We start from the raw sequence: 12,657 nt of genomic DNA, 5'->3' as shown, positions 1-12,657 counted from the left end.
CAGCTCCAAGTCAGGAGACCCCTCCCCCCACAGCCTGAGCTGCAAAGCCTCATGGTGCCAGAGAGAAGCTCTTTCCCAGCAAGCAAATATAGCTCAGCTGAGCTCCAGCTCGGATTTTAAGTAGCGAGTGTGAACTGCTCACTACAAACTACGAATCCCTAACAAGCAGACAGAGGCTTTGGGTGACAACTGACCTTGGAGAGCTGGAGGGTCACCGTGGACTAGCCCTGAAGGGGACTTTCTGTTCCTTTTTCAGCTCAGGGGAGAAAGCCTCAGCCATTTTCAGTTCCCAGTGCTGTGACCCAGACAAGGATGGAGCCAGCACAGGTAGAGAGAGATCATTGAAATGCTAATGACCACCCCCTAGGGGTCTATCTTCTTGAAGAGGAAAGAGGTGGGGCCCAGCTCTACTACCTGCCTTTCATTCAACCAGACCCCAGAGCCTGGGGGAAAACAGCCACAGGATACACCTCCTTACACCAGTCTGGAGTTACAGGCTGACAGGCGCCACCTGCTGGGCAGGAAAGCATAATGACCTGAGGCCTCACAGGGTTTACCAATTTTCTAAGACACCCTTAGGGAAACCAGATACTGAATATTTCCTTCTGGGATCTGAGCCCGTTCTGGTCTAGGAAAATCTGATTGGGGTAAACAAGGAAACCATGCCTAGACAACAGAAAACTGCAAACTACACTAAGAAAAATGAAGTTATGGCCCAGTCACAGGAACAAACTTACACTTCAACTGAGATACAGGAATTGAAACAACTAATAATAAGTCAATATGATATGGCAAAAGAGCTGAACCATATAATGAAAACATAAGATGTACCTAAGGTAGAAATTGAAAGTTCGAAAAACCAACTGGCAGAATCTATAGAAATGAAAGGCACAACACAAGAGATGAAAGACACAATGGAAACATACAACAGCAGATCTCAAGAGGCAGAAGAAAACACTCAGGAACTGGAGAACAAGGCATCTGAAAGCCTATACACAAAAGAACAGATAGAGAAAAGAATGGAAAAATACAAGCAACATCTCTGGGAACTTAAAAGACAAAACGAAAAACAAGAATTTACAAATTATTGCTGTCCCAGAAGGAGAAGAGGAGGGAAAAGGGGCAGAAGCAATAATAGAGGAAATAATCAACGAAAATTTCCCATCTCTTATGAAAGACATAAAATTATGGATCCAAGAAGTGTACTGTACCCCAAACAGAATAGATCTGAATAGGCCTATGCCAAGACACTTAATAATCAGATTATCAAACGTCAAAGATAAAGAGAGAATCCTGAAAGCAGCAAGAGAAAAGTGATTTATCACATACAAAGGAAGCTTCATAAGACTATGTGCGGATTTCTTAATAGAAACCTTGGAGGCAAGAAGGAAGTGAGGGGATATATTTAAGATACTGGTAGAGAAAAACCACCAACCAAGAATCCTATATCCAGCAAAACTATCCTTCAGATATGAGGGAGAGCTTAAAATATTCTCTGACAAACAGACAATGACAGAATTTGTGAACAAGATACCTGCTCTACAGGAAACACTAAAGGAAGCACTGCAGACAGTGAGAGGTTTGGAAAACAATTTTGGGAGATATTAGCACAGCAATGTAAGTACACTGAACAAAGATGAATGTGAGCATGGTTGAAAGAGGAAGGCTGGGACCATGTGGGACACCAGAACAAAAGACAAACGATAAAGATCGAGACTGTGTAACTCAGGGAAACCTAGGGTGCTCAATGGTTGTAATAAAAGGAACAAATATATTTTTACCTGAGGTAGAACAAATGAATGTCAACACTGCAAGGTGTTAAAAATAGGGTGGGATTGGGGGGAAAATACAGTCAATGCAAACTAGAGACTATAATTAACAGAAACATTGTATTATGCTTCCTTTAATATAACAAAGGCAATATACCAAAGCTAAATGCATATGGGAAGGGTTTGAGACTCCTGGCATAAGTGATGTTGTCTAACTCTTTATTCTACTTTAGGTTAATGCTATCTTTCCTTTTGTCACTTTCTAGCTATCAAGTGTTTTTTTTTGTTTGTTTGTTTGTTTTTCTCTTTTCTTTTTCTTTTGCGTCTCTGCCTTCTCTGACTCTTCCTCCATCTTTGTGGAAGAAATGGAGATGTCCTTATATAGAGAGTGGCGATGGTGCTCAATACATAAATATGTGACTATACGGGGAACCAACGATTGTTTACTTCGGACGGAATGAATAGTGTATGAACAAAACCATCTTCATGCGTTGATGAAGAAATCTTGAGGGCACTATATTGAGTGAAATAAAACACATAAAGGCAAATATTGCAGGGTCTCACTGATATAAACTAATTATAATATGTAAACTCATAGACATGACATATAAGTTACCAGGATATAGAAATGAGGCTAAAGAATGGAGAGCAGTTGCTTATTATGAACAGAATGTTCAACCAGGGTGAACGTAAATGTTCAGAAATGAACAGGGGTGATGGTAGCATGTTGTGAGAGTAACTAACAGTGCTGAAAGGTGTGTGAAGGTGGTGGAAAGGGTAAGTTCAGAGTCACGCATGTCACCAGAAGGAATGTTGGAGGTTAAAAGATGGGAATGTATGAAACAGTGAATCTTGTGGTGGACAAGGTCCATGATTAACTATACAAATACTAGAAATCTCTCTCACAAACTAGAACAAATGCATGTCACTATAACTAGAAGTTAATAATAGAGAGACATATAGGGAAAAAATATATACCTATTGCAAATTACATACTACAGTTAGTAGTATTTTAACACTCTTTCATCAACAGTAACAAATGTACTATACCAAAACTATGAATCAGTAATTTACAGGGGTGTGGCTAGGGGTATGGGAGGATCTGAGTTTCCTTTTTTTGTGTCTTTATTTCTTTTCTGGAGTAGTGAAAGTGTTTTAAAAATTGAAAAAAAAAAATGTGTTCATGGATGCACAGCTGTATGATGGTGTCGTGGACAACTGATTGTACACTTTGGATCTTTGGATAGTTGTATGGTATCTGAACAATCTCAATAAAAAAATATAGAGAGTACCCCTACTACACTACATAAGAAAAGAGTGTTTTAAATAAATATTGAAGAGCCAAGCCACAAAAGGAAAGGTTGGAGAACTTGGCTACATTAAAAAAAAAAAAAAAAAAAAACACATTATGTATAAATCAAAGATGCAGAAAACAAAGTTAAAAAAGAACTGACACTTGGGAGAAGATATTTGCAATATGTGTAACTTGTAAAGTATAAATATCCAAAATGCAGAAAGAGGTCCCATGCTCACTAAAGAGCACAAAACCCTGCTGCAGAAAACATGGTAGAAAACAGCCAGGCACTTTGACTTGGAATGCCCTTTCCCTATTTTGTTCCTGGAGTTGGAAAAGACTTCGTGGAAATCAGCATTCCCTTCTTTACGCTTCCTTGGCTTGTTTTTCATCCTCTCTTAGACAAGTTTTCAAAGATCACAATTCATTATGATATGCAATATGCTCCCAACCCCACACTGCACTCTGGAAATGCGCTTCTCCTATTTTATTAAACAATCTTTGGGTCTCTGCCGCAGGTCCAGCTCTCTCCTAGGTGCTAGGTATAAAGATGAGTGTTTGGTTGTTGCCAGGTTATTCCTGAGATGAATCCAAGAAAGGGGGTGAAAGACAGAATTCTAGGAGGCGAGTAGGATGTGATCCCAGAGAGAGGAGAAAGGAAAAGATGAGCAAGTTTCCCAAGAGACGTTTACACTCGGAATCAAGAGGGAAGTGATTCCTTTGACGCTCTGTGGTGTGGAGGGAGTGTGAAGTTAGAAGCCCAAGAAGGCTCCCCAAAGAGTACCATGGGGGAGTGATCATTTTTAGCCTCATTTTTGGTAGATGCTTCTAACGTTTGGGTGACATCTGCTACCCTGTCCCTGTTGTCTCAGAAGGGGCTCCCAGGCCTCAGAGGGAAGCCCCCTGGGCTGCCCTTTCAGTGGTTATGGGCACCCATAGGTCCACTTATTCACTCTCACCTAATGTCAGCAGGTTTTGCTACTTGAAGGCCTTTGTGCTTCATTCCAAGATATGAAGTTGCAAATATCACTGAGAGCTAGAAACAGGTGCCAGTTGCAAAACTAAAAACAGGTACAGCACATGCACGTTGCCCTACAATGATCGCCACTCAGAGCTGCTCATGGCCCCAGCTGGCAACGACCATCAGTTGCTTTGTCTTCTGAAAAGGAAAGCCACCTGAAATGGCCAGGTTGGATCTCCAAGTAGGAGTCCTCCTGCTGCTCCATCCAGGGAACCCCAAAGTAACGTGTGAGTCAAAGGAAGGAAGTCCGTAGCCTAGCCCAGATGCACGTTTGCTTCCAGCTAAGTGGTCAGAGTGTGTACACACTCAAAAAAATGTGTATTGGGAGCCACCAGTTGCCTGGCATGGGCCGGCACTGGGAATATAAAGGTGAACAAGACAGACAGGTCTCCTGCTATCACAGAGCTTACAGACACTGGAGGAAAAGTCTTACACACCAGGTAATCACCAGGCAGCAGCCCCCGTGCTGTAATGGGGAGGCATCATAGATGGTGCTTAGCGATGGAGGCCTGAGTCAGACTGTCCAGATAGGAATTCTGGCTCCATCATGTAATAAATGCACCTTGACCTTGGCCAGTTCCTACATTTTCTAGAAATTGGAGACGACTTGAATGTCTTTCCTGAAAATGGGGATTTGATATCTGCCTTATAGAGAGGTTGCAAAGGGTCAAAGAGGCTAAGTAAATTATCCACGGACACACAGCTAGTAAGTGTCCAGCCAGACCCAAACCCAGGTCTGTGGGTCCTAAACTCTGTAACATCACCTTGTTTCTTGGGACACTTCATTGTTGGCTTTTTTTTTTTTTTTTAACAGACCTATTCAGCCACCTGTTGTTAAAGCTTCAACTCTGCTCCATGGAGATGCCTCTTAAATGTTGCCCAACCCTAAGGTTGAGTTCCAGGTTTCAATGGATTCTGTTCCTTGGATGTAACCATTGGCTTCAAACCCAACACATTTTAAATTCAAACTCATCATCTTCTCCCAACACTGACTGAACCTCTGACCCTCAGTTTTCTCATTTGTTACATGGGGAAACTTGGCAAGATCTGCAAGGCAGACACATATCCCATACAGCTCCTATTTTTCTTTGTGTCTGTAGTATCTACCCTGGTGTCTGCTAGCTGAATATGTTTTTGTACTTATTCATTCAGCATCTACTCATTCATTAGCACTGATCTTAATTACCCAACAGGAGACCTGAATTTAGTCCTAACTCATCATTTGTAGGCTCATTTTCCAGGAAAGCCATCATTTCCCATTAAACCAGTAATGCTTCGTTTACATCTTGTGTTGGTATACTGCCATCTAGTGGACTGGGGGCAAATTATAAGCAAAAAAGGGGGTGGGGTGGGATATGCAGATTGAGAAAGGCAGCATCCGAGAAGAAATGTTTAAATGTATGAAGACAGATCCACAGCATTGTTAGATTTCAATAACCACCTTTTCCCAACCTTTGTCATTTTCCAACAAATGACAGCAAATAATTAAAAAGGAAATGAACTAGAAATGAACTCTATAGCAAGTTACCATCTCACAACCTTATGATTGCCAACTTGTACTAACCAAAATAAAAATAAATAAGATCAGCATTATTTCTTATAACCGATTGCTTTCCTCCATTTGGATTATCCGTGCTTTATCTTAAAGGGAAACCTAAATTAGGAGGAGTCACAGTGCTATGAGTTAGATTTCCTGACTAATTTGGTTTTCATTTCTTAACAACAGTAGTTCACCAGGCTGCTATGGCAAATACCACACAATAGACTGACTTAACAACAGAAATTTACTGGCTCACAGGTCGGAAACTAGAAATCCAAAGTCAAGGCATCATCAAGGCCATGTTTTCTCCCTAAAAATCTGCAGCACTCTGGTGCTGGCTCACCACAATCCTGGGTCTCCTTGACTCACATCTGCCTCTGGTCTCATGGCAATCCCACCCTCCTTGTGTCTACTCTTCCACTTTCTGCTGACTTCTGGATTCTCCCTGGGCGGACTTCTCAGATGTCTGGTTTCCGGTTCCTTCTCTATACAGGGCCTCCAATAATATGAGTTAAGACCCACCCTAATTCAGTTGGGCCATACCTTAACTAAAAATAAATTTTCAAAAGATACAATTTACAAATAAATTCACACCCACAGGAACACGGCTTAAGATTAAGAACATGTCTTTGGAGGGTACATGAGTCAGTCTACCACAAACAGTTACCATATACTTGTGATGATGCTGAGCATTTTACATGGATTATTTCATTTAATCATTAACAATTATAATAAATCATCAGTAACTGTTGAATTGTTTCTAACTCTGTTAGCTGCTGCATCACGTCTTTGGGGATTTGCAGCTGGGTGCATATATGTTTATAATTGTTATATCTTCCTAATGAATTGACCCTTTTTTCATTATAAAACATCCTTCTCTACCTCTAGTAACAAATCCTCGGGATGCCATAACAAATCACCGTGAAATAGGTGGCTTAAAACACGTTCTGGAGGCATGAAATCCAATATCAAGGCATCAGAAAGGCCACGCTCCCTCCAAAGCCTGTAGGGAAGGCTCCTTCCTTGCCTCTTCCTCGTTTCTGGAGGTTGCTAAAATCCATGGTGTTCCTCGGCTTGCATCTGCATCACTCCAATCTCTGCCTCCTTTGTCACGTGGCCGTCTTCCCTGTGTGTGTCTGTGCCTGTGCACAGCCCTTTTGTAAGAACACAGGTCACTGGATGAAGATGCGTCCTAATCCAGTATGACCTCATCTTAATGTCATCAGCAAAGATCCTATTTCAAAAGAAAGTCACATTCTTAGGTTCTAGGGGACATGAATTTTGGGGGATCACTATTTAACCCAGTACTGTCTGCTCACTGGTCACCCAGAATTCACATCTGTCCTCAGTTCAAATTACATTCACAACATCCCCAAAAGTCTTAACCCATTCTGGTATCAACTTGGAAGTCCCAAATCTCATCATATAACTCAGGGATGGGTGAGATTCTCAATATGGACCCTCCTGGGGCAAAATTCCTCTCCATCCACAGAACTGTGAAACTAGAAAACAAGTTATCAGCAAATACAATGGTGGGAGAGACATAGGATAGACATTCCCATTCTGAAAGGAAGAAAATGGAACCAATAAAGTTCACAACTCAGTAGGGCAAATTCCACCAAGTTTCAAGGCCTGAGAGTTAACCCCTGTGGCCCAGTGCTCTTCGCCCTGGCCCGAGGAGGTGACCACCACACCCTCTGGGCCCCTGGTGGCAGCAGCTGCCCACTAGCACTCAGTCTCTGAGTGATCCTGAGTCATTCTTCACTTCCCAGAAGGACAACAAGTTTGCAGATGAGTAGCTCTATCAGCCCTTTTCCTGCCTGTAAAATCCCAAAGCCCAACAGCCTTCCTTCATTTCATCCCATCACTGCCCCCTTCAGCCCCAACTGGCAGTGATTTGGGTGTTATAACAGAATCAAAACCCCTGTGGATTTTCCACGTATGACCAGGGGACCCATGCCAATGGACGTGAGGGTTCTCCACAGATTTCTCATGGATAACGCCATCTCTATTCATGGCTTCTGATGAGATCGTTAATGGGGTCTGTAAGTCACATGCCCAGTCTCTCCAGCAGAAGGTTGTCCAGCCATACTCTCGGTCTTCTCTCCAAAGCATGCTTTTTCTTTCCCCCTTGCCCCATCCCCATCCCCCTCCTCCTTTTCCTTCTTTTTAACCTATTTGTATCTTTGAATCTAAAGTGTGTCTCTTGTAGACAGCATATAGTTGAACCATGTTTTTTCATCAATTATGCCAATCTCTGCCTTTTGATTGGAGTGTTCATTTACTTTTAATGTAATTACCAATAAAGTTAGACTTGCATCTGCCATTTTGCTATTTGTGTTCCACACTTCTTCTTCTTCCTCAATTCCTCCATGACTGCCTTCTTTTGTGTTTAATCGTTGCTGTTGTTGTTTTGTAGTGCACCATGTTTATTCACTTCTCGTTTCCTTTTGTGTATATTTTTAGATATTTTCTAGTGTATCATTTTAATTGCCTTGTTTGTTTTATTTGATATTTAAAAATTATTTTCTTAGTGGCTGCCATGGAGATTACAATTACCATCATAAAACAATCGAGTTTATTTAAATACTAATTTAATTTCAATAATATAGAGAAACATTGCTCCAGTATAGCTCTGTCCCTTCCTCTCTCCTTTGTGCTATTGTCATAAAATTACATCTTTATACATAAGCCCATCAACACAATTTTATCATTATTGTCTGATGTAGTTTGACCTTTAAATCAGATACAAACAAAAATAGTTTTACTATCTTTTATATTTACAAATGTAGTTACCTTTACCCTTGGCTCTATTTCTTCATGTGGATTCGAGTTATTTTCTTGTGTCCTTTAATTTCAGTCTGAAGAACTTCCTGTAATATTTCCTGTAGGGCAGGTCTGCTAGCAATGTATTCTCTCAGTTTTTGTGTATCTGAGAATGACCTAATTTCTTCATTTTGAAGGCCAGTTTGCAATATACAGAATTCTTGAAATTTGAAAAGTCAAAACAATTTTCTCATTTGGATGGAATTTCAAAGGGGGCAGTGCCTCATGTCCTAAGTGAATCAAATATATGCTGCCTGCATTAATTTAAGGGAAATCATGCTCTTGGTCTTCTCTCCAAAGCATGCTTTTTCTCTTTCTCCCCTGCCCCAAGTTCTTTCAGCACTTTCAATATATCATCCCACTGCCTTCTGGCTGCCATGGCTTCTGATAAGAAATCAGCTGTTAATTTTATTGAGTACCCCTTGTACGTGACGAGTATTAAAACACTGCAAAGCTAATTTTTCTTACCAAGATTCAACCATTTTTCTTGAACACACACTTTTGATTATTGCAGGCCTTCCGTTAATTGCCGAAGTTCTGAAAAACTTAATTTTGACTACTTTGCCAGTGTTCTCATTGCTTTTATGGAGAGTGGATTTTGAAGAACCTTACTCTGCCATTCTGCAAGTGCTTCTTCAAGGATTTTGTAGTAGAAAGGAGAATACATAGGATTTCCCTTAAATTAATGCAGACAGCATATATTTGATTCACTTAGAACACTGTCCCCTTTGATATTCCATCCAAATGAGAAAATTGGTTTGACTTTCAAATTTTATAGTAGAATATCAGTGCTTGTATCCAAAGCCTATGGTATCCACCTTTGGTAAATGAAACAGAACACTAGAACACCAGAATATGAGCTTAAATCCATCCACTCTCCAGCTCCAACTGATGAATGAGCGTCTAAGGGACACATCAAAGACTACAGACCAATGGACCTCTTCTTTCAGGCCAACAATGAGCTTTTTATTAAAAATATTTTTTAACACCCTTTTTAATTAAAAAAAAAACTTAGATTCATAGACAATATAACTTTGCCTCAGACATCATTATTCTAAAAAAGCTATATAATGTCTAACATTAATATAAAGGAGAAACCAAAAGAAAGCAAGTTAAAACTCTGAACATCAGTATGAAAATACAAACAGCACAACTACTGAGGACAAAATGAAAGTCAGCTGCTTGTGGAATGTAGCCACTAAAAATGTAGACCAATGCAGAGGTTCTGACTTGGCAATTCAAAAGCCATGAGCAATATTGGCACAAGTGACAGGAGGTTACAAAATGGCAAAAAAAAAAAAAAAAAAATACTCTTGGTAGAGTGCTGAACAAAGAGTACAACCTGCCTTCACTTAATTGGTAGTTAAATTTCTGGATAAGTCGAGTATTGCAAGCATACAAAAAAAAAAAAAAACCTTGTTTTTAGATGTGAAATGGAGTCATAGTCCAGGCTTGGATAATTACTGTTGATACCCACCAGCCTGAGGCTGTTAGGAGCTCCAGCAGTCAACCAAAGTCGGGTCTATCCACACTTTTTGTACAAGGCAGAAACACACCCCTGGTAACCATGGAGTGTCTCAGTATGAAGGCGTTAGGAGAGGTTAATTTAGGATTTGGGCTTGAGTTAGGGGATTTCAAGGAGGACTCCATGAAACGGTTTTACTCTCCAGATTGGGAGCTTTCAGAAAGCAGCAGCAGTTCTATGAGTGCAGATCTTAATCATTTTTATTTAGGAGGCAGAAGAGTGGGGCAAAGCTGTCTTTGGTAAAGAAGCAGTGCTCTCTCGTGTAAGCCAGGAGAGGGAGATGTTCGGCCATTTTTGCGACTGCCCAGCTTTCTTGTGGCTACGCTCCAACATGATTACGGAATGCTCCTTGTTTTTGTCTCTTCTCACCATGGTCACAGAGTGGCTGTGTCAAAGGTTGATTTTCTATAAAATTGTTTTTTTACAGACCACCATAGGCCAGGCCAGCTCCCAGCTGTCAGGGACTGCTTGTTCTTTTCCATCATAAACAGGATTTTCACATAAATATTCAGAGGGATATTTAGAAGTTATGAGAGAACCAGGATAATTCTATGCTGTGCAGAACCCATGCTCTGCAGATGCCTAGCATCCCATCTCCACCTACTAAATACCAGTAGCTCCTACCCATCACTGTTTCCGAATTTCACCCATTCACTGTGTTTCCATAAATTTCAGAAACACCCTCCCCGGGGACCCCTGCTCTGGCTACTCTAAATCCAAACCCTGCATAACATTAAAGCAGGAGACATACTTGGAGAGCATCCACCTACCCCTTCACAGAACAATGTTACCAAGTTGTGCTTTAATGACTTTGCATCAAAAGTTAGATTTAAACAATGGCCTGATAAAAGGCTACTCATTTACCTTGTAGAAATGATGCCAAGAGCATCAATCACTGGAGCAACAAATGTCTCCTGCGTGAAGCTCCACATGAGAAGCTTGTAGTAGGCACAGCTAGTGACCCACCTCCTTAATGCCCCTTCCCCTTCTTAATAACAAAATTTCACTTTTATTCAAGACAGCAATGAGCCTAGTTAAATACTTGTTTTCTCACACCTAGTTGACATAAATTTGGCCTATGAGATACAACTAGAAGCAAAAGTCTCCTGTGATTTGACAAAGCTTTTGCTTTCCCAGTTAAAAAAAAAAAAAAAAAAAAAAGACAGATGCACCTGGGGCTTCCCTCCTTCTCCTTCCTTAAAAACAGATGCCATCTTCAGCTGTGGCAGCCATCTTGTGACCATGAGGCAACAAGCATGGGGACAAAAACCAGCTTTCTAAGGATGGTGGAGCAGTAGGGTCACTGAGCAGCTGAATCAACACAAGGAATCCAGCAATTGTCTTCTACTTCTAGACTAATTATGTGAAAGAAAAAAAAGACAAAAACCTTTTCTGTTTAAGCCATTATTATTTGTAGGGTTTCCTGTTATTTGCAGCTAAACAAATTCCTAACAGACGATGTCAATGGGGACAGCATATAACTGATGGAATAAAAACACAGAGGTTTATGTAAAGCCTTTAACATTACAATCAACTGAACAAAAAAAAAGCATCCTAACTATATGGTGGGGGGTGAATTTGAATTAAATCTTCAGTCTTCCATAGCAGGAAGTCAATAGTTAATAAAGTTGATAAGCCAAAAAAACACGTTATTTAGAGGTAGAGGTAACTATCCAAAAATATAAAAACAGAAGCAGTTAAAAAAGTTTGCTTCCCAGAAACAGAATTTAGGGTGCTTTACTCTGTAAATCTTTCTGTATTACTTGATTTTCTGACCATGAGTGTTTTAATCAGTATTTTAAAAAATATTAATCCCATTGGGAAAAAGCAATGAGATTAAATTTCTGGCACTAAATTATGACTTCTTGAGGAACTGGCATGCTTTCTCCTTTCTTATTAAGGCAATGTAAAGGTTTTACGAGCTTCTTCCTTTCTTATAGAAATTAAGCATTAGACTTTATTTTTAATTAAAAAGTACATTTTACATATAATTTGAGTATGTATTCTTTAAACCAAAAACAGACTGTGGTCTCACTTTCTTGCAGTGGTTTTCAAACAGGGGCTCCTTGGAAACTGGTGGTCAGAGCTAAGCGGATGGTTCTGGAACCCCCAAACCTGCATCCACTAGAGAAGTTCTGCTTTATTTATTGCAGATACTAGGCTTTGACACAAGACTTTACTAGAAGAGTTCCACTAGTTTAAAAAAGTTTGAAAACCACTGCACATGGCAAAGGTTAGCCACAGCTGAATTTGACCTACAAACATTTCATTTGGCTTTGTATGTTTTCTTTACTCCTTTTAAACTTAATTTACAAGCACTTAAAGATAAGATTTCATTAAACATCCAGCTTTCCTATTTCTCTTGAAAAACGAAAGACTAGCAACATGGGGACTCCGTTCCTGCTTGACAACCGATGAGAAGCTTCTGGTCCCTTCAGATAGGGTATGGATGCCATCTGACAGTTTTCACCTGGGTAGCTGCAACCATCCACACTATCTATCTGTCTGGCCCCACCAGTCTGCAACCCTGCTCTACACAACAAGGAATCCAATTACCTTCCTCATAATAGGAAATAGCTTGAATCATTGGAAAGATTACTGAATCAGGACTTCGATGAACATAGGTGAACATCTGAGTATCACCTATCAGTTGCGCAACTGTATTAGTCAGAACAGGCTATT

This window comes from Choloepus didactylus, chromosome 18 (assembly GCF_015220235.1).
Source record: "Choloepus didactylus isolate mChoDid1 chromosome 18, mChoDid1.pri, whole genome shotgun sequence".
Classification (NCBI taxonomy): domain Eukaryota; kingdom Metazoa; phylum Chordata; class Mammalia; order Pilosa; family Megalonychidae; genus Choloepus; species Choloepus didactylus.
The sequence above is the reverse complement of the archived record's forward strand: the minus strand, read 5'-3'. Positions refer to the sequence as shown.